At 34.3% G+C, this 21,011-nt stretch overlaps 1 protein-coding gene and 1 pseudogene across 6 annotated transcripts in view; both read left to right on the top strand.

The window, feature by feature from the left end:
* Positions 1-21,011, top strand: part of NCOA1 (nuclear receptor coactivator 1) — a 149,936-nt gene that overhangs the window by 38,564 nt on the left and 90,361 nt on the right. For 4 of the 6 annotated variants that reach the window (XM_011356557.2, XM_011356561.2, XM_023528536.1 and 1 more), the window contains one exon: positions 17,650-17,809. The exons of the other annotated variants lie outside the window; for them this stretch is intronic. The gene's annotated coding sequence lies outside the window, so the exon portion shown is untranslated. Of the gene's footprint in view, positions 1-17,649; positions 17,810-21,011 lie in introns of those variants that run through there. 6 annotated transcript variants of the gene reach the window in all.
* On the top strand, positions 12,828-12,946 carry LOC111737602 (annotated as a pseudogene).

The raw sequence follows: 21,011 nt of genomic DNA, 5'->3' as shown, positions 1-21,011 counted from the left end.
AGTACATCTTTAAGACCAAGCAATCTTATACCAAGAACACAAAACAAAGGCTGTGTATAGAATTAATTCTAAGTAGTTTGTTCACTCAGTCCCCAAATTATGTACTTTTAAACAAAATTGACTCATGGGTTTAGAGATTTTAAACTATCGATTTAGTTTCCTTGATAGCTATAGGTTTATTAAGTCGTCCCATGTCTTCATTTTAGTCTTAAATAAAACAACTTTTTTTGAAGAATTTTTGATTATTCAAAACATTGCTGACTTTTTACAATATAGTGCCTTGTTTACTTGTATGTTTTGCGATTTTCTTTTTGAATTGCGAATTCATTGTTTTTTTAAACCCTGTGTAATTATGGGAACTCTTTTCCATTTGGGTTCAGGGTACATTCCTCTAGAGAGAATTTTTATTTCCATCTGCTGTTTGCTTGGAGTTGTCAGGGCGAGGAAGGGGAGGGGGCCAGTCTGTGAACCTGGAGTTTGACTTAAAATTTTCTTAATTTTTAGGAACATCCACATAGTATAGATGATTCAGGCTCAGATTCTCCTGATGTGTTTTAAAACCTAAAGCTGAGATGTAAATTTTCCTTGAAGTTTGTGTTAGAGGTCTTTTTAATGTTTGAATTTATCTTTTTTCTGGGTTATTGTCCTCCTTGGGCCCTGACTTTGTCTGATGGTCTCTAATCTATCTCACTTTAGGAGGCTTGAGCCTTTCTCCTTCGTCCCTCCCATCTTTAGGTTACAGGGATCCATATAGGCCCATTCATTAATGAAAATTTCAGGGATACTAGGAAAGTATGCTTTTATCAGATCAATGTTGACACATTTAGGCTTTACTAAAGTAGATGGTTTTTAAAAGTAAAATAAAACTAGCACTATTCGTATGTAATATTGAACTTTCTATCAAACTACACTTTCTGAGGTCTTATATACACAGCCTACATGCTTGTTATTCAGTACTGTTGTTACGTTAGGTTATACTTCTGGGAAGAGAGAGTGAGGGGAACAAAGGAACAGTGATCTTCAGAGGATGATAATGATTTGTGAGTTGGGGTGAATATCTGTTTGCACATTTCCATTTCTTTCATCATCCTTATTCACATATGATGGAAAATTGTTTGAGTGGCTCATTTACAGTTTATAGTTTTAATTTGGTACAGTTCATGCTCTGTTATGGATTTGATATTGATCAACAAAATTGTATGCATAGGAGTTGATATTTCATATTTTTCTAGTGCACTTTCCCAATAAAATAACATACTAAAAATGCAAGAGAAAGACCGCTCCTTTGGCAAAACGGTGATAAGAAAAAGAGAACGAATAAAGAATTCCTTGGGAGAGGAAGAATGTGTGTCTAGAAGAATGAACAGGATGTTGAAATAGGCAATTGCAATGGATGAAATGATATCAGGGGATTATAGGGATAATGAATGAAAAAGATCTTTTAAAATACCCCTAAAGCAAGCACTCTAGGGTCTGGTAGCTAGGTGAATGTGACTTGATGTAAGAGTATACTTTGCTCTCCTGCAGCTCAACTTGTATATCCACATGAGGCCCACTGGGAGTACTGTGAAGTCACTGCCTATAGCTCTGGGAGTGGAGTGATTGCTATGGGTATTTGGGGGACTAAAGCTCTTAACCCTTGAGGGGTCACTGGGGCGGTGGGGGGGATGGAGGGTGTCGAAAGAGGAAGGAGAACATGAATTCAAGTTTGTAAAAATAAATGCTGGAAAAGATAGATACTAAGGAAATTTTGTAAAATGAAATTGAAATTGTGAACATGTTTACGGTGATAATAAATCTTATACTAGGACTAGCCAAAACCTTGAAGGGAGAAAAACAGTTTTAGGCCCTCTTCCCCACAAAAAGGATTTGTTATGCTATCTGGCAAAATTATGTAGAATCTTTATGGGTCTTTATGCCATGAAGTTGGGGGAGGGTGGGAGACACATTGAGCATAAAAGCATGTAGGTTCAATGATTGTGGTGGTGTTGGGTATGTTGAATTCCTGATGTCTTTAGGGGGAAGTATTTGTGCCTTATTGGGCTTTATTTTAGCAAGGACTCTTGACTAACTTTGGGCACTTTTCTAAGAGTTTGTTTTGTTTTAAAGGGATTGTGATTGTTTGGTTAGGTTCAAAATAATTTTCAAAAGTGAACATTATGATCTCTCTACCCTTGATTTTTGCTGGTTTCTTCCTCTTTATTCATTTCCTCTTTCTTTCTATTTTTTTTTTAACTTGATCTTCCAGCTTTAACTGTCCCCTTCCTTAAATATTGGGATGTTTCTGTAGTAATCTGTTCTCTTCTCTTCACATTCATTTCTTGGTAATCTCATCCATTTTACTACCAACAATATCTTAGTGATTCCAAAAATCTTTATATCCCACTTCTTTGGAAGTCAGTTGGACTTATCTACTTGGATGTCATATTCATAATTAATGAGTAAATAACTGAATTCATTAGCTTCTCCTTCAGACATCTGTTATCGCCTGTAAACTCGGTTTTGGCTAAATGGCATTAATATCTAGCCAGTCTCCCATGCCAGGAAACTTGGTGTTTGTGGGAGCTTATTCAGAGACTATAATCCCAAATGTCAACAAAGTTTTAGCCAGAAAGATGCCTCATCATAGTATTGTTTTTAATAGCAAAAAATTTGAACCAATCTCAAGCCCTTCACCACTGCCTTGCTTAAAAACTGTGATACATGGACACACATACAGAAATATTTTATCGACGATACAAACTATTTAGAAGAATATTTAATAACATGAGAAATTACATGTGTAAATTTAGTGAAAAAAAATGCTCTTAAACAATAGATATGCTATAATACCATAATCATAAAACAAAATTATTTATGTACCTATATTTGTAGAACAAATATATAAATCTTTGCATTAATTAATTCTAGGTGAACAGTTATGGGTGGTTTTTAAAAAATTTACCTGCATTTTCTGGACTTATATAGTAAACATGAACCGCTTTTGTAATTCACACATACAGACAATTTGGCCTTTCTTTTTAAGTCCCCGTTCTTATTGATTTAGTCCACTGTCTCTTTTGCCCACTGTTGCCGCATTAGTTCAGCTGTCCACTGTATTGGGACTGGACTGTCATAGCAGCTCTCTTGTCTCCACTGCTCAGCTGCCAGAGCTGTCTTCCTAAAAATTTCTTCCCTTTCTTAACCTTTCCAAATTTAAATAGGTAAATATTAAATCTCCAAAACCATCAAGAATAGAGTAAATTTTGAATGTTTTTCTTTGTTATGGTTTGGTCTGAAGACTTGCCAACAAGGTTTAATATAACATTTTCCCTGACCCTAACCAAGTCACTTTTGACCAGAGCACACATAGTTATGCCAGATTTAGGAGATATAGGGGAAGAGAGGAAGAAGGGAAAAGAACTTGGTAGAGAAGATAAGAGTTGAACTCTCAGGCATTTGCAAATCTTTGCTCTTTGCTTGTCCCTTCTGTTCTACCTCTGCAACCTGTCACATTTTGCCCTTGTTGGGCATTTTTTGTTTTTGTTTTTATTCAAAGGATAGTTTATTAGTTTTCTTGAGTATTTAGCCAGTAAGAACAAATAGCTAAATAATGAAAACCCATCAGTTTTAGTGCCAATTATTATATCAGCAGATTCTATTAGGAGTATTTATTGAAGCATGTCATGCTAATAGTTGCAGAGTGTAATTATACTTGCAGATTTTTCTTGCTTGTAACATGTTCCAGATGGTTAAATAGGAAAGAGTAGACATTTTGTACTGTCTTTTCAATTATGATTAAGAATTTGATGATTTCATATTACTTACTACTTATGTTACCGTTATTGCTTTTGTTAGATTAAAACATGAGAGCGACTTAAACAAAATACATTTTTTTTTTAACTCTTCTACTGTGGTCAACAGTTAACAGGACCTTTCATAGATTCTTTCCCTCTGTTAAATCGCTTAATTGCTTTAATTTAAGCATCATTAAAAGGAGATAATTGCATCTTAAGTAGTAATTTTTTTATGAATGTAATCCTTAATTTATTCTTGGAAAATATTCAGTTGGCATTGTTTTAGACTTAAATTACATGGTGAACTTTCTTGAAAAAACTTACATGAGACTGAAATAGAATAATTTTCCAAACTGTTAAAGGTTTTTTGACCTTTTTCCCACAAACTAATATGACCTTAGATTTAAAAACCAGTAGGACATATACTTAATTTTGCCCGTAGTAGTACTGATGACTTTCATTCATCTATTCATATTCTCATCTTCTCTTGACAGACCACCCAGCTACTCTCATTTGCAAGGCAGTTTACCAAAGATTAGGCATATAGCTTCTGAACTCAGAATAGAACAGTTAATGGATCATAGGGATCCAGACGCATAAACTTTGGTTTCATTATGACCTTTTATTAACCAATTTGCTAACTTGTTAGTTGACTTGAAGAAATATGTTATTTGTTTAAAAATAAGAAATAGAATATTCAGTAATTCAATTTAACCGCCTGTATCTTTTCATAATGTAATTATTGTGGGAGGGAGGACAAATTGGTCTTGATCCTTAGGCTGCCATTGTCTGTCCTTGAAGCTCTCTTCATGACTTCTTGCATATAAGAAAACAAGCAAAAAAAAAGAAAACCAAAAAAATTAATACCAAAATTATATTTTTGGTGATGAATAATGTAGACTATTCCTAAAGATTTTGTTGGGATGAAGGGTGTAGTTTACATTCTCCATCATCCAACAAGAGTCACATCCGTAAATTGCCCTTAAATATCTTTGTTCATGCTCAGACTTTCCTGTTCCTCATTAAGTCACCACATCTACACCTCTTCTTGACCTTCTCTCCCCAAAACATCCTCCCTCGTCAGCCTCTTCAAACTCCTCAGTGCTTCTTCCTCATACTCTCTCTACAAATTCTTTACAATTTTTCCAGGTAAAATTGTTATCCTTTCTATGAAATTCTTTAAATTCTTTCCAGCAAGATCAAAGATTGCCTGAACGAAGACTAAGGAAAGCATCTGTTTGGGGAGACTCACTTTATCTTGCTGTAACAAACTGGCATTGAATTGTGACTTCTATTTTTATGGCCATTGACAAATTTCATATAATTTGGTTTGTTGAGCAAGTGCAACAAATGTCATGATCAAGTTATTATTAACTGTTCAATATTATGAGTCTGAGAATATGGAAAACAATATGGACAAATTTCATTTTTATTTGTGTGTGTGTTTAAAGTGTCTTATGTATTTGCTTGTCTCATAAAAATTTTTAATACAAAAGATATGTTAAGATGGGATTAGTTTTTAAAAGAGTGATTCACTAGGATTCCATTGAATGATATATTTTAACTTTACATGTAAAGAGTGATATTTGATTTATAAAATTTAGTATATGCAAGACCTTTCTAGGCATATCTATATGAGTTACATTTGATGAAATTTAGACTAATTAGGGAAAATACCCCTCTGGGTTAGTGGTAAAAGATGATAACAGGATATTTGAAAAGAAATCCTACTTTGGATTCATGAGACGATCTTTAATGTAGTGACTAAGCTAGCATTTTTTCTTACTGCTTCTTTGTAGTATCCCAGCCTCAACCTCTTTACCCACGCCACTGCCATCATAAGATGAAAGGAGTTGTTCTTGTGACTCCCATAATTTTGGAGGCAGGGAGGGTTTACTCATCCACCTGACCCTTTTTCTGGAATATAATTTGAAACACTCTTGTCGTCTTGAAACATTTAGAAAATTGCAATAATGGTACTTAGTCCTCATCTTTCCTGAGGTTTCCTTTGTCCTCTTAATACACATTTAGTATATTCAAGATCTCTTTAGATTTATTTTCCTTTTGAACACTTTAACCACAGCTTCCCAGTGTTTAATTGAACGTGAGTACTGTATATAGATTCAGATTTCATTTTTCTGCATGTGTTCAGGCAACTTTCTAAGCACAGATCATGAATTTGCATTCCCCATGGGTCTAATTTGTTACTGATCTCTGTATTCCTATATCCTAGGAGGCCCTGTTAGGAATAAGCACACACTTTTGTCTCATTTCCCTAAACCTAATGTTTGACTTTACCGTTAGCTGACTGTCAGGTTCTGATCAGAGCATGATACGTGCAGGGTAGTACTAGTGACACCTTTGGTCCCCATGTGTTTTGACCCATTAACTGTGTGAGAGAAGAATGCTCAGCTACCCTAGAAAGTCAGGCCAAATCAACTTAACTGTCTAGCAAAATGAATGACGAATATAGGAGAGGAAGAACCATGTAGCAGTTTGACATTTTAGTGCACATTGTCCCCCACCTGCCAGTTTAATAGCCAGTCGGTATACTAGAATTTCATTTTAAATAGGAATCAATTTCCTTTTCTTCAGGAGAGAAGCAAGGGTAGCTGCAATGGTAAAAGTTCCTGATCCTCCTATACCAGGGTTTTTCAGCCTCAGCACTGTTGACATTTTGGGTCAGATAATTCTTTGTTGTGGGGCCATCCTGTGCATTAAAGGATGTTCAGCATCTCTGGCCTCTACTCGTTAGATGCCAGTAGCACTACCCACCCTGAATTGTGAAAACCAAAAATGTCCCCAAGTGTTCCCTGGAGGATACTATAGGTCTCTGTTGAGAACTTCTTCTCTACACATAATGCACTTTTGATTACATAGTAAGGCCAAGATCTTAGAAGGTGAATTGCTTTTTATGTATATTTTGATTATTTTGGTATCTCCAGAGAGTCTGTACTAGTTTACATTCCTAACAGTGATATGAGACACTGCATATTTCCCTAGACCCTCACCAATGTCAGATTTTAGCAGTCTTTTAAATCTTTTACCACTCTCATAGATGAGAAATTATTTTACCTTAATTTTAATTTAATTCAAACAATTTTTAATTAGATTGGATTATTTTCATTTTTATTATCCAATTGCATATGTGCGTAGTTTATTTTGGGGTGGTTATTTTTGCCCACTTTTCTGGAGATATTAACTTGGTCATTTGTGGGACTATGAGATTGTTGTCATTATTAGGAATTTTTCATTGTCTCATGGTCCAAATTAATACTTTTTATTTATGGTTTCTGGTTGAAATTTATAGCTAGCTTTCTGCCTGTGTCTTTCCTCGTAGATCGAATTTACTGAGATGTGATATATAAGATACTCAGTAGATTTTTAAATTAAATTTAATGTGGAAGAACATTGGTACTTCTCCAAGGAAAGATAATGTGTAGGTGAGTTCATGCATACATAAATATGTATGCATACGTATGTATATGTTCATACGTGTTTACATAGGCACTGAAGAAAAGGTCTAAAGATTGACCTGTAGGTATGTCCTCATTTACCAGACATTGGAAGGATATTGAGAAGAAGCTAAGGACAATTAGTGGAGTATAATTTCTTAGAATGCCTCTGAAAGCTCAAAGAGAATATTGACTTTAGTATTGGCAGAGGTTTCACCTCAAATCTTCCTAGCCAAATTCTGTAGGGTCTAACAAGTGATAAGAGTTCAAAGGTTAAAAGGAGTTAGAGGTGACAATTCAGAAAAATGATATAGCAAGGGTACGGGAGCCTTAAACTTTAATGCATAGTGTAAGTAACATGAGATTTGAGTGATCTAGGTGTAGGTTGGTGGAGAGCCCAGCTTATATGGATTGTATATTGAACCTTCTTACTTTTTCCATTTTTACCAAGGAATTTCTGTTCTGCATTGTTCCTGGATGTCATCTTATTTTACTTTTCTAGACTCTGGATCTCTGTCTTTTTCTTTGAAAAGATCTTTGCTCTCTTCCTTAAGACAAAGAAAGTGATAATAAGAAGTATATATTGAGAGCAAAAATTCTCAATATGGTCTGCAGATTCTTAGGGGTCTATATTAGTCTGCTTGGGTTGTTATAACAGAACACCACAGACTTGGTGGCTTAAACAACAGAACCCAGTTTTCTCAGCATTCAGGACACTGGAATGAGGAGGTGTTGGCAAGGTTGGTTCTGGTGAAGCCTTTCTTCGAGGCTTGCAGAAGACCACCTTTTTGCTGTGTCTTCACAAGACCATGCTCTAGGTGTCTCTTCCTCTTCTCATAAGGACACTATCCTGTAGGATTAAGGCTCCACCCTTATGACATCATTTACCTTTGAGGTCCTATCTCAGAATAAAGTCGGGGATAGGGCACCAACATACAAATTTTGGGGGGCATAATTCAATCTAAAATAGAGTCCCTAAGAACTTTTTGTGGGGTCCACGATATCAAAATTGTTTTATTAGTAATACTAAGATGTTACTTGCCTTTTCTAACGTGTAGATATTTGTACTGAGAGTGCAAAAATAATAGAAGGTAAAGCTGGTGACTTACCACAGATCAAGGCAGTGGTACCCAACTGTTGAGGTTATTGTCTTCAGCGTTACTTATTTATAGTAAAGGGGAAAAAAAAGTTATTAAAGGGCTATTAAATATTCTAAACATTATCCACTTTAATTTATCATATAATAAATATGGATAACCCATATAAATTAAACCTCCTTGAGGTCCTTCATAATTTTTTAAAAGTGTAAAGGCATCTTTAAACCAAAAACATTAGAAGCTGATTTAGGGGAAAGAAGGAACTATATTACTAATGTTAGAAAAAATGTTAAGTAAATTTTCATATCGTACCCTTGATTTATAAAGCACGTAGTTCTTTTATAATTAGAGAAAGTAAACCTTTATAATTAGAGAAAATAAATTTCTGTATTTCTCTAATAAAAATTCAGTTACAAACTACTGCTACATGAGGAAACCAATATAAATACAAAGGTATTTATAGTTTAGAAAACAATATATTAAAAAATGTAAAGCCTCTCTATAGAGTATTTACACAATATTTTTAAGGAAGTATAAGTGACATTTTTCATGAGCGGATTTTGAGCTGGATCTTGGGGTGGATATACGAACTGACAGAGAGGTAAAGAGAAGGAGGAGGAGTGTGTCTAGGACAGGGATTGGCAAACTCAACTCAGCCAGTGCAGTGGAAAAGCAGTCATAGACAATAAGTAAACAATGGCACAACTGTATTCCCAGAAAATTTCATTAATGGACATTGAAATTGAATTGCATGTAGTTTTCCTGTGTCCTGAAATATTCTTCTTCTTTTGATTTTTTTTCCAACCATTTAAAAATGTAAAACCCCTTCGTGGTTCATGGGCCATACAGAAATAGACAGTGGACCCTGTATGTCTTTGGAACCATAGTTTGCTGACTCTTGGTATAGAAAATCAAAAGGCTGGCATTGGGGGGTGTTTCATTTGTGGCTGGAGGCTGGAAAGTGCATGGCGTGGTGATTTCAGACAAGGTCGAATGAAAACTGAGGCTGTGAAAATGCCCATTTGAACTAGGGATTTATAAATTTTTTGATCTTTTCAAGGAACTCACTTGTGTTTTGTCAATGTTTTTCCTTTTTGTTGATTTCTACTCTTTCATTATCCCGTTTACATCCTTCGAATTTACTTTGCCTTTTTTTTTTTTAGCTTTTTAAGCTAGAACCTTAGAGAGCCTTTTCTTCCTCCTAACATAAGCATTCGACGCTATAAAATCCCCTTCCTCTAAACACTGCTTTCACTGTACTCTACAAACTCTTGTATGGTGTATTTTTTACTATCATTCTATTTGAAATCTTTCCAATTTTCTTTTTTTCCTTCCTTAAATGTTGTTTTCTTCATGGATTATTTAGAAGTGTAATTTTAAACATTTGGAGTTAGGTTTCTAAATGTCTTATTGTTACGGATTTTTTATTTATTTAGTTGTGTTCAAACAACACATTCTGACTTTTCAGCAGTCTCTTGATGAAAGTACCACATGCACTTGAAAAGAATATGTATTCTGCAATTGTTGGGCATAATGTTCTAAAAATGTTAATTAGGTCAAGCTGGTTGGTGGTACCATTGAAATTTTCCAAGTCTTTATTATTTTTACCCCAGAGGAGTCTTCTTCTATGGGTTACTGAGGGATGGGTGTTAAAACCTCCAACTACAATGTGTATTGTTTTTCTTCATTTAATATGGCCTCATGTATTTTTCAGCTCTGTTATCAGAGGCTACAATAATAGAAGACCTTAAATGCCATGTAATAAGAGTGCAGATTCTTTATGGGAAATGTGGAAAGGCACTGTGGAGTAGTGGCTAGGGGAGTGACATTGTGAACATGGGATGTGGGGTGTTGTTTAGCGGAGTGCATGTGTAGGCAGATGGGGGATAGAGGTTAAACATGTTGCTGAAGCGCCTTAGACTTGGATGGCTAACAGTATGGAATGTAATGATGATGTTGAAAAATTGAACTGGTTTGATAGAAATGGAAGAAAAAGAATTAACAGAGTTATTAATGGATTGAATGTAGGAAATGCAAGAAGCAAGAGCTGAGTTAAACAGTTCTAAGAACCTAGAGAACTGGGAAATGGTTGTATGATTGTGATGGAGAGCAGTATATTTAGTAGTGATTTTGAGTGATAGTGATGAGCACTTTCTTTCTGGCCCATTACGTTTTGGGTGTCACTCTCACATAGAAACTCTCCTTAATCAGTCAATCAAAAGTAGCTCCCCTAGTAATTCTCTACCTCAAATTATTCAGTTTTACTTACTGACCTTTTCCTCCTATTTGAATGTGAGCTTCAAAGAGTAGGAACTTCATTTCTGTCATTCACTGCTGTAACTCAGCACCTGGTACAGTGTTTACCACATATCTTTGAGCTCTTAAATATTTGAGGATTAAATGACTCTGTTATAAAAGATATGATGTATACTGAGTAAAAGAAATAAAAAGAAAGCATATTATCATTTGATTTTAAAATACCTGACTAATGTTTATTACCTAGCTTTTGAACTTAGAAGGCTAAGCCTCGGGTTATTATCTGATACCCCACCCCCTAAGATACAGATTATAACTTTGTATCTGAAAAATGAAATTGCTTAGTAAAACCTCTGAGCACATATGCTTGTCACTTCTCGATTTTACAAGGTACTGTGTAATTTAGAAATTTCATAAAAAGAAAGAGAAACATCTAGATGCAAATAGTTTTATCAGTTAACTTTAGTGAGTATCTATTCTTTGTTACCCTTGAGAGGACAAAGAGATAGTAAGAAGGTCTTTGTGTAGAGTAGATAGAGCCTGCACATAAAAATGTGTAATGCAAACACTCACCTGATAAAATCTCTGCCAATTTTAACTGTTAACCTAAAGTGATCTAACTTTTGCTTTGTTTTAGGCCTTAGTAAAATGCCATCTTTTAACACATATAAAACCTGTATTGGAAATTAAAATCCTATCTGAGCATCTTGCTATAGTGTTTTGGAGATTTGAAACAGCTTAGCTTTGATAGTCTTCAACAGCTGCCTTCCTTATTTAGTAGAGTTGCTCTTTAGGAAAGAACTAAACACTTGTAGTTTAGGTGTTACGTTTCATTTTTAGCTCTTTGAATATGGACTCTCTCCAACACCCTTGTGTTTTTGTGGCAAACAGAGAGATAAATTACATTGCAGAACACTGCCGCCGAAATGGGTTTTCTTCAATTTGTAGAGATTATTTCGCACTTTGACTACTTTCAGCTTTCTTTCCTCCCTGTGTCCTCACCTCCAAACCTACATCTGATCCCTTACATAGTAATCTAGTGTGCCCCCATGCCATTGCTACTGCTCTCGGATTTGTTTAGAAAGATTTTTATTATCTTTGAGCTTTTAACTTTATTATTGTTGTCGAATTAAAACAGTTTCACTAATTCCACAAATTAACTTTTTCAAAGGTTGTGTACCTCCTCTGTGCTGGTTAAAAAACATTCACTTGTGAGCTTACGGTCTAGTGAGGAAGATTGGCAATAAAGACATAATCACACAAACAAATGTGTAAATGACAATTGTGGAAGATGCTAAGAAGAAAAAGTAGTAAGTGCTATGAAAGTATAAGGGGAAGGCTGATTTAGATTACTGGAGTAAAGAAAGAATTTTAGCTGAAGTTTGAACAATGATAGGAATTGGGCAGGTGAGGAAGATAGGAGGGATTATTCATAGCAGAGAATATATTGTAGTGAAAACTTTGGAGTGGGGGAAAGGATTGGGGAATAGGGAAAAACTGAGGAAAGACCAGTCTGGCTAAAGCACAGCATGCTAGGGGGAGACTGGCTCTGCTGTGAATTTTGGATTTTGTTGTAAGTGAGATAAAACCACATGGAAGAATATAAGCAAGAATAGGGTATTGGATTTGTATGTATGTGGATCGATGATTTATTTTTTAAATAGACTAGGTGAGGCTTGGTGATTGACAACATAGGGTGTGAGAGGGGAAAAGATTTGAAGTATAATATCTAGGTTAGTATAATTGGCTGGGTGTGAAGGTTTTTTTTTTTTTTTTTGGATAGGGAAGAGTCAAGGAAAAGGAAAATACAGGAGATTAGTTTGGAACTCCTTAATAAACAGGCAGATGCTTGCAGGTGTGGAGCTTAGAATAGAGCATAAAAATAGTAGGAGCATTCTTTTGAGGAAAACTTGTCTCCAAAATAGATGTGTTTATACTACATCTAGAACTAGTAGTATTTTGTTTATCTCTTTAATGTAAATGTGATTGTGGATGTAGAATCATTAATATTTTAGATTTAGCAGTTGATATGCAGGCAGTTAAACACACAGTTTTGGTTTTAAGGTTATAATCTGCCATCTTTTTTAAAGGGAGGCAAAAAATAGAAACTGATACAACAAAGTACTCTGGATTGTCTTCTTACTATACTTTTTAAAGTTGTAGTTTATCTTTAAAATTTAAAATTTAAGCATCAGTATCTTCCTAGAAGCAGAAGAAAAATTAAAAACAAAAAGCCACATGAGGTCTTTGGCCATGCTACCCTGAACAAGCCCGATCCCATCTGATCTCAGAAGCTAAGCAGGATTGGGCCTGGTTAGTACTTGGATGGGAGACCACCTAGGAAGACCAGGTGGTGTAGATGTAAAAAATAAAAGAAAAAAATAAAATAAAAAGCCACATGAAGGTACGTAAATTTCCTGAATATGTATTACCAAAACAAATAATTAAAGAAATGCATGGTACCCAAGTCTGGCAAAAATTGAGGGAAAACACAATGGATGCCATCCTTTGGAAAGGTGGCTGACAAGTAGACGAGATATCAAACTAGTTGGCTGTGGTCTCTTTATTAATCAAACACTTTACAGTGTTTACCATATGCCAAGCACTGTTTTAAATAACTTTAAAATATTAAGTGTTTACTCTCCTAACAACTCTGGAGTAGGTACAGGTATTATCCTGCTTTTTGTAGACGTAACCAAGGCATGGAAAGATGAAGGTCAGAAAGTTAGTAGTGGTGGCCTTGGGCTCCGGAATCCATACTTTTAATCATAATGCTGTACTACCTCAGTTGGAAGAAGGGATTGTGGTTGCCTGTAAGCGGATGTAGATAGCTAAAGCCCAGTTAATTTATTTCACTGGTGTGAGGTTTTATTGTGTTAATATACTAGAGTTCTGATACATTCTATAATTGATGGGCATTTGGATTGTTCCTGTTTTTTGCTTTTATAAACGTTGCTAGCACGAACATTTTTCTTCATAACTCTTGTTGCACTTGTGCACATGTGTTAATAACGACTACATACTAAGGAGAAGTGAAATGACCTACATATTTTTTTATAAATATACATATTTTAAAATTATTTTTTAATGTTAATGCAGATATCTTGATTTCAAGTTTTACTTAAATCATATTTGTCTTTGATTTGGAGAGCATGACTCCTGTGTCCTCACTAACAGGAAAGTTGGTAACGTCATTCTTTCTTCATTCTTCCATGAAAATCTTACAGTCTCTCCCAAGAAAACAGCTTATTTCTTCACACAACTTTTAAGATTCCTTCTTCTTTCTTAAATTTTGTTTGAGGTAGAATTAATAACTACACAGAGGTTACTACAAAATCTTACCTCCATGTAACCAAAATAATTTATAATTGTCACTAGTGTTAATGGTTATTTGTGACGACCCACTTACTGGAAGGCAACATAGCTGACTTAAGCTATTATTCCCAGCACACTGGGAATTTTGGCTAATATCCCTTTCTCTCCTCATCAAAAAGTATATCATAAAGAATTAAAGTTAGTGTCACTTTATAGGAAAAATAACCTTGCATCTGCACTAATTTTATTAAAGTAACATATAAACAATGTAATCTTAAGTGTTGTTAGTAACAAAGTTACTTTCATCACACCTCACAGTTAATGCATTGCCCTTAGAGGTCTGAGTTTCTTTTACTTCCTCACAGCAGAGAGAACATTAGACCACAGCTTCTTTTGACACTCGTCTCATAAAGTGACATTTGCTGACAAAAGATGGATTTTTTTTTTCTCCTTCTTTCCCAAAGTCAGAATCCATGGTTATCAGCTCGGATATGGAAAGGCATTGTTCTAAAGCTGGTCGTTTTCCTAAACTTTCATGGTTAACTGTTGCATAGGCCGACCGCCTATTATTAATTCTGTTTCTGTCATATAATTCTTTATGTTAACTGTTGCATAGGCCGACCGCCTATTATTAATTCTGTTTCTGTCATATAATTCTTTATGTTGTTGAGTAATTTAAATTAATAATTGTTTCTTGAGAATGTCAGGATGATAGATTTTTAAATTCTCAAAAAGATATTAATAACATACATGAAGCAAAACTTTGAAAAGATTACAAAATAACAGATCGAAAATAAACAAAATGTTACAAATGATAACACAGTATTTAATTACTGGTAAAGGTAGTAGTTGAACACTCATTTAATATTGTTCCCTCCTCTAAACTACAACAAAAATAGTCAACAAGAGTTGGGTTTTTGTTTTGTTTTGTTTTTGCTTTTTAAATCATAAATCCAGATACATTCACTAGGAAAGCCTAGTTTTAAGTGGAGAAAGCTGAGGACCAGTTGAATTTGTACTTGTGAATGAATCTTCAAAGGACTTTAACAGTGGTAGTATTATGTAACTGTGCAAGTGGAGGTGAAGACGAGCAGGGAACTAAAATAAGGATTGTTTAAAAGCTATTTAAGAAACAGGTGCCTGCATCTCTTTTCACTCTGCCATTGTGCTAATACTGCTCCCATCTTGGTTGAGAGACTTGAAGTATATTTTCCAGGTTAAAACAGGGCTGCGGGACTAAGGGACACCAGGCACATCAGAGGTGGAGGGACATTAAATGAGCCTTGGGGTTTCGAATGTTGAGAGCCCCTGCTGTCTTCTTCATTATTGGCTTCTGGAACTGAGGCCTTTATCTTCCATGCAGAAAACAGGAAGACTCTTCTGTGAAGAATCTGGTGAACCCAAGAAGAAAAATCTAAAGGCGAAAGAACTGTGCATAAATACCTATACTCTAGTTGGTAGATTTGTTTCTTATTGGGGTACAGGTTAACAATTTCAAAACTACTTTGTGTGTATACAGGTGTTGAACAAATAAGTAAATAAGTGGTAGATTTTAGCCAACTAAGATGCTCATTCTCCGTACTAATAAGGGAAATGCAAATTGAAACGAGATCCCATTTTCATTCATAAGATGGGTTTAAAAAAAAAGGTCTGATTATGTCAAGTGTTGGAAAGAATACAGAGAAAATGATTTTCTCACACACTGCTTAGTTGGCGTATGAAACAATCATTTTGGCAAGCAACTTGATAAATGCCGAGTAGAGTGGAAGATACACAAATACTACAACTCATAAATTCCACTTCTGAATATTGCTATTAGAAATTCTTGCACTTGTGCTTTTGAAATATGAACAAGAAACCATGTACAAGAATATTCAAATATAAGAATGGCTTATTAAGATAAGGCATATTGACATGTACATGTGAACAAAACACACATACACACACACACCCTCATCAAGGTTAGAACTCTAAAACAATGTATGAAATCAGCAAATGCAGAATATGTGTAGTATACAATTTAAACATGTATATTTTAAAACATTAAATGTCAACGTATATTGTTTATTGACATATATATGATATAAAATTTTTTATATATGATATAAAAAATTGACCATAAGGGTATGTCCTAATTCATGATGATGGTTGTTTCTCTCAAAGGGAGGGGCAGTGAACAGAGTGGATAATGTATGGGTGTGGGGACCTTTGACTTATTGGTAATGCCTTATTTCTTAAAAAAGAAAATGTATTAAAAATGTACTATTGTTAATTCTGGATCCACAGATATATATTTGTTCTATTTCTCAATATATATGTGGATTTTAGCCCTGCACATCTGCCTAATCCAAAATAACAAAGAGCGTTTTATAGATTCCCTTTTTACCCTTTCTGTGTTGGGTGCATTATAGGAGGTGCTCTTCTATCACCTTGCTTCCTCATCTGATTCTTAAATCAGATTGAATTTAAGAAATTAAATTGAATAAATTAATAAATTAAATTAAAGGAATTGAGGTGCTGCATTAGCCTACACTTGTGCCACAATCCAGCTTTGGAAGCAGATAATGAAGACAGAAAAGCCTTACCCTTGAGGGGAAAATGGGACCTCGTAATGGGAAGCCTCCAGGCAGGCCCAGTAGCTATGGGGGTCCGTGAGGAGTTTGCACCATCCATATCAGATAACTGTCTCTGGATTCCTCGGGGAGAGGTAGTGAGGAAAGACTTTTAAAAAAGCGAACTCTGAATAGCACAGATGATTATATAATAATTACTGGAGAGATACATTTTAGGAATAATAAGCTTACTGATTTTGTAATAACAGTCAAACATCAGATCATCAGCCCTGCTCTTTTTCGTCTTACTCCATATTCCTCTTCCTGTCTTTGGTTCTCTTTGTGTCACCTGTGTCTGGGTCTCTATATTTTCTCCCTTACTGTACTGCCCTTCTTATCATGATTTCCCCCTCATGTTATCTAGCTGTCTGTCAGCTCTAAAGTACATTCAGATGCCTCAAACCAATGAGGCTGTGCTCTTCTCCTTTAGGGCTAGCCTCCCACTACACAAGTGGTGTACAGGGAAGAGTACTCTTAAGACATAAGTCTTATAAATTATAAGTCTAGATCTCATTCAGTACAGTTCTTTTTTTTTTTTTTTTCAGTGATCAAATACCCTACATTTCTGCTGGCTTTTGGTAATTTTTCAATGTCTTCCAACAGTTATTTTTTCTATTTTGTCCAGAGTTAATAATTGTTATCTGTGGATGAGTTAGTCCAATACAGGAGAGTCTATCATTACTGGAACCAGAGCTCATGCCTTTTTAAGTATTATGAATATAAAAATGTTTTCATTAAAAAATTTGAAGTAAAACATTATAGTAACTTTCATACATAGTGAGGATTACAGAAATCAAAGAAAAAATTAAATGCAAACTGAAAACATGAAATCAATGTTTATAAGTAGAAAAAAGATAAATGTACAAATGCAGCCAGAAAAAAAATTTAGAAGACATATAAAGAAATCTTTCAGAAGACTAAGTGGCAGTCTTAAATAGGAATACATATTTAATCACCTGATGGACTTCAGCTGTAAAATCAGATCTTTATCATTGTCTTTGGAAACATTTTTCTGTTTGGCCTTAAAAGCTGTATTTTCTTTCTTTACCTAGCATTTCTGACCTTGATCATTTCTTAGACAGTAAATGACAATCTCACCTCCCTTCCGCTTTTATTTTTTTCTTCTCTTTTGTTATAGTTGTTTGCATAATTGGCCTTCGGTGAGGTGAGAGTGGAGAGATCAGAGCCATCTCTGGAGAACACCTTTGCCCCATTCCCCTGGAAGCTGCCCCGCCCCCGGAGCACTGACTTGACCCTATCTGTTTTGAGGACTCATTATGAACAAAGAAGTCTCCCAGGTAGGAATTATAGCTCTGGTTTTAAAGAGCTTTGTCTCTACAAAAGTATGAAGAGAAAATGATTATCTGTTGACTCGTATTTTTATAGAAAGATGTGTTTGATCTGAGAAGCTTTACGATTATCATAAAACATGTGCTGACATTCCTAATTGAAAATGTTAGAAAAGTTTTAGATTACACTTTATAAACAGCTTTAATGCACAATGAAGTTAATATATAGGCTTTAGTAAGGGAATGATAGAGGCTTCACTTTATGAAGGAGAAAGGGAGAAAAAATAGAATGAGGTAGTGATTAAACTCTGGCTTAGATGTCTTTTTCTTTAACTCACTGTTCAGTGAATGACTGAGAAAGTCATATTTTCTTCATGTCACAATGAAAATATCTTTTCAGTTTCTCCTTAATACTTATTAAAAATAGTTTTAAACTGCCAAATAGTTGCAAGATTGGTAGACTGAACACCTCTATGCCCACTGCCCAGTTTTACCAATTGTAAGCATATCGTTACATTTGCTTTATCTCTCTCTATATTTACTACTACTTCTGCTCTTCCTCTTCCACTACCATTATGATGATGATGATGAATCATTTGAGAGTAAGTTTTAGACACTTATGATCTGTTCACTACTAAATATTAATTATGTGTCTCCTACTTAACCACAGCATAATAACCACATTCAGGAAACTTAACATTTTTATTATTATTATCTAATATATAGTTGATATTAAAATTTTATCAGTTGTCTGATCCAGAATCACACATTGCATAGTTGTCACATCTCTTTGATTACTTTAATTTGGAATAGTTTACCAGCTTTTCTTTGTCTTCCATGATATCTACATTTTGGAAGAATACAGGCCAGCTCTTTTGTACGTGACACTTGTTTTGAGTTTGTCTGTTTTTATCTTCCTTTCTAAAGAGACTATGACATGCGACTTTGGAAATTCATGGATTTGTTACTGAGGACCTGTCTCGAGAACAAAGCCTAAAAAGATTTTTTTCAGAAGGAAGTTTGTTAAAGCATAATAGGAACCCAAAATTCCAGAAGATAGAGTCCTAAAAACAAGTTAGATATTATTGAAATGAATTTTCTATGCATATGTATACATAGAAGTTTATAATCTAAGATTTACAAATTTTTGGACAAAAATTAGGATTTATAAAGGTAGAACTTTTAATTTTGAAAGAATATCGCACATTTACATTTTAAAGTTGATTTACATCTTATAGGAAATAATTGGTTTTATAGTATAATGACCATAGAAGATAAGTCAGGATTATATATATGATCAATTTTATTTATTTCTATATTATGTTTGGACTAAGAATTGAAAAGATTCTCTGTTCATATGTTTGAGAACCTTATGTTATACCACCCAAGATTTTTTGATGTGGTATAATTTAATGTCAGCTTTTCTGGGAGACCACTAATGAAGAAATGTTTTAGTGTAGAGGCAGAAGCAAAAATTGGAATCTGTAGTTAGCTTTTCTGCTTATTAGTTATGTAACTGTAGGTTACTTGTACAAGTTAAAGCATAGCCAGATTCTGGAACCAAATTACCTAAGAATGATTTTTACTTCTGCCACTTAAGATGTTGGGTAGATTAAGTAACCCATGCTTCAGTTTCCTAATCTTTAAAATGGATTATAATGCTGCTTATTTCATATTTTATGAGTGAATGAATTAGTAAGGTTTATGGATAAATAATATAAGTTAGATGCTTAGAACAGTGGTTGACACATAGCAAATCCTATAAAAGTGTTAGCCATCATCCTTGTCATCGTCATCAGACCATAGTTTATTAGTCAGATAAAACTGTTGAACTCAGAGATTCTGTGAAGTGGAGGTAATAATAATATACACTTCATAGGGCAGTTTTGAGAAATAAATGATTTAATACATATAAAACACAAACTCTCAAGTATGTATATTATTATATTGTTATTTCCTTTAATTAAGTGTATATTAATGGGCTTACATTTTTTGTGAACCTTTTTATTAGTTTGTTCCTCTCAAATTCTTTGTTACTACTGACTTTATACTGTAAAAGTGGGAACAGGCAAGATAGGCATTCTGTATCTTTTATGTGGCTTATAGTCAAAAAGTTTGAGAAAGCTGTACTAGGTAACAGTTGCTGGTGTCCCTTGTATTTTGAAATTTTGTAAATCTTAGCGTCCTGTTTAATTTCTAAGCATTATTTTCATACTTGTTATTCCGTTGAGAACACTGGAAGTGAAACTTGTTTAAAGTTAGTCTTTAGTTGGGCATGGAAGGGTTATAACTAGATAAGTTGGTATCATCATTGAGGAGATGTTAATGCTATTTAACCAGCTATTTACCTGAAATGCTTGGGTAATTTATTTTTTTTCATTTTTCAATGTGTATCAATAATGTTTTGCCAAATATAAATGAATCAAGTGAATTGGCTTAAGTTTTAAGCTGGCCTTTTAAAAATGCATACTCTTTCTATAAATTTGGGCACTAGAGATTATGTGGAGATTTATATTATAATTTTATTCATGCCCTGTTCTCTTCAGTTGGGGTAATGACCCTGAAATTAAATGGAGGTTTACCTGAGTTGATAATTTTCTAGTGCCCTCAAAATATAATTCTGTTGTTTTGTCAAATTATTTTGATGCATGCTGCTCTATTACTTTGGCACTTCTGCTACCTTAAACATCAGAGATTAAATTTCTCTCTATATATTTTTTTATTGGCTTATATGTATGCATTTAAACCATATTGTATTATGAAATGAGTTTCTGAAATATTTCAAGGAAATTAAACGACTCTGATCAGGGGCTTAATTATGTTAGCTATTGGAGTAATTTTATGTAATAAGTGTGATTATTTGGTTTTTGATAATCATCTGTGGATTACTTAGGTCTAATGCTGATCATCATTCTCTCCGGTCCCCAGCTTCTAGCTGTTTTTCTGCTCATTAGTGTTTCAGTCTGTGAAAGAGGGTGGAGTTGGTAGAACAAGACACACATTGAAATTTTTATCACTTAATTTTGTGTCTGTGATCTTTTTTTAAGGTTGTTTACCTGCTTGCTAGACTATTATAAATTGTTCTCCTATGCACACAAGTATATATTAAATACTTGTTGTTTGCACAGTTAATGACAGCTGTAGTCAGGAAGTTTGATTTTAATCTTTTCATTTTTGTTTTTTAAAGAAATTCCAACATCTTTTTCACAAG

The sequence above is a fragment of the Pteropus vampyrus genome, unplaced genomic scaffold (assembly GCF_000151845.1).
Source record: "Pteropus vampyrus isolate Shadow unplaced genomic scaffold, Pvam_2.0 Scaffold28, whole genome shotgun sequence".
NCBI classification, from domain to species: Eukaryota; Metazoa; Chordata; class Mammalia; order Chiroptera; family Pteropodidae; genus Pteropus; species Pteropus vampyrus.
The sequence above is the reverse complement of the archived record's forward strand: the minus strand, read 5'-3'. Positions and strand labels throughout refer to the sequence as shown.